The sequence below is a fragment of the Trachymyrmex septentrionalis genome, unplaced genomic scaffold, assembly GCF_001594115.1.
Source record: "Trachymyrmex septentrionalis isolate Tsep2-gDNA-1 unplaced genomic scaffold, Tsep1.0 scaffold51, whole genome shotgun sequence".
Lineage (NCBI taxonomy): Eukaryota > Metazoa > Arthropoda > Insecta > Hymenoptera > Formicidae > Trachymyrmex > Trachymyrmex septentrionalis.
This window is the reverse complement of record NW_017305683.1, coordinates 3,312,018-3,314,798: the sequence shown is the minus strand read 5'-3', so window position 1 is coordinate 3,314,798 and position 2,781 is coordinate 3,312,018.

Here is a 2,781-nt window from a genome sequence, read left to right as displayed (position 1 = left end):
ATGTATAATTATTTTTATAAATATAACTGAATGGCGAAAAAAAATTGGATGTTTACAAAAATTATATATTTAAAAAATTATATATTTTAAAAATCATATATTATTTTTAACAGAACTTTGTATTTAGCAAATATTTTTTTAAATATTGATTAATTTTTTTGCTTTGTTTTAATTTGGATTTTATATTCTTTTTGTTATAAAAGAATCATCGTAGCGACGTTGCAGATATAACTCCGCTGTTGCGCATCGGGTTGGTGAGTGATAAATTAATGTTTTTATTGGGATAACGAATGCGTGGTAATTTCATTAGTATACTATATATTTATAAAAGCATTAATTTAATAAAAATATACGGATAAATAAATATGTACAGCATTCCATACATCCGTTGTCTTAAAATGAATAAGTTAGAACAGATTAGGATAAACTTAATCCTGGATGCCTTCTTATCATTGAATATATTGTGCATGCACTGTTAAATTTATAATGTCACGTTACACCCACACACAGTTTGTTAGAATTATTTCTAATTATTCCTATATGTCGCCACTGCTCTGACACAATATTTCATTAATTTAACTATATAAATAGAGTAAAATTATTTAACTCAGGAAGATTATTCAATTTAGTTCAAATTTTGTTTATTAATTGTAAATTTGTACATTAATTAATGTAAATACTTTGAGTTACGAAGTAACTTAAGCTCGGTTTGATACTACGTAACTCAAGCTCAGAAATATAGTAAAAAATAGGTTGTTTCAGTAGTCGTTTTTTAATATGTCTTATACAATATTAAAATAATACATCTTGACTTAGAAATAAAAATAAAAGAGAATAAAATATTCGTTTTTTTAAATACATTTATGAAATACATAAAATTAAAAAATATAAAGTTTATATAAAATAATAATTAGAATAAATGAAATTGTTATCTATGAATATCATAATATGGGACAGTTTGTTATAATGTAATAAATAAATATTATTTTATTAATTTTTCTATCTATCCTATTCCCAAATATTTATTCAGGATTAAGTTTTATTCAAGTTGGTGCAGAAAAGCAATATCTACATACACATATATGTATAATGTGTACTGATTTTTAGAAAATTCCTTCTATTGTTTCACATTTATTTGTATACATATTATTAATGAAATAATAACGAAAATATATAGCGCATAATTTATTGCTCGCTTTTCTATAAAAGACATTTTACGATTATTAGTTATTATTGTTTATTTCAATGCACTGACTTTAGCCTGATCTTTTATAATTTATCCATATGTAGCAACTGGATTTTATACCAGTTAAAGTAGTAACATGATGTAAGATCCAATATACATTTTACCAAGAAATAGAAAAATTTTATCTCATAATTATTTTAAAATCGCGTTTAGAGTTTTGCATGACTTATAATACTTAATTTTGAAATAATAAATTATTCAAAAATTGATTCTAATATACAAAATACGATAGGGATATATTTATTGATGTGAAGGAAAATTATCCCTTTCTTACATCATTCATCTGAATTTCTTATCTCCGCATGCTTTGAGATGAGATTCAGCAACGAATAGTTCGAATCGTTAAAAATACGTACATAGGTCTTGAATTTTATCGGATGATAATCGATTTTTAGTAATTTTCAATCAGTTTATTTTTAAATTAAGTTTTTTTGATTACATTATAAAATTTACATTAAGAAATTTAATCTAGTTTCGTAATATTCGAGACTCTTGAAACAAAAATGTTATTGACATGAAGATTTTTTATTTAGATTTATTTTTAGTCGAATATTTATATCTTTGATCTTGAATAAATGTGAATAGAAAATAAACGCGAAATTGATTCGTATGTTAATAGAATTATTATTATTATTATTAACGATAATTGTTTATATTAATATTTAGTCGATTTTATTAATATGATGGCCTCTTCGCGACGCGTTCGTGTTTTGCGCATCTACAAAAAAGTAAAGTATTGCTAGCGATATTAGTCGATAGCAGAAAAGATAACAGCAAAAAAGAAATATTTCTCCTTATTGTCGATTTCTGGCTTATGAAACCAGAATAGGTTGGCCAGGAGCAACGAAAGGTGAGATCAATCTGGCTAGAAGAAAGAAGAGGATCTATGAAGTAGTTCGATGTACACTAATTTAAGTTTTTAAAAGGTAAACTGAATATTCGGGAGGGTAATTTGCTCACAAATTGCTAGTTCTTATATTTTTTGAGAATTATTTAAAATTAAAAAAAACCCACAAACAACATGGCTAATGAGAAATAGTGCGGATAATCAAGCGCAAATTGGGTAGATTAAAAAAAATCTACAAAATTTGCGCTTGATTATCCGCACTAACTCTCATTAGCTCTGTTATTTGTTAATTTGTTTGTATTTTAAAGGTTGAAAGTTTGCTTTAATTATTATTGTTTATTGCTTATTTATTATTAGTATGATTGCGATTAAGTTAGTTACTCAACTCCCGCTGAATTTATTAATACGCGATAGGACATTGGCTTCGTTCAGCAGAGAAATTAGCTTTACAACTGTTGTAAAATTTTTCTATGTGATTGGTTTATACATTTAAATCCATAAAGAACGAAAAGCACGAATCAATCGAATTGAAGAATTTTACAACAATTGGAAAGCTATTTCTCTGAACGCAGCAATATATTATAACGGTGTTATTGCATGTTTATGAAGTAATGTAGGTTATAGGAATACGCGAATAGGCACAAGTAAATGAAAATACGGGTAGGTAGGACAATAAAAGTATGAATAG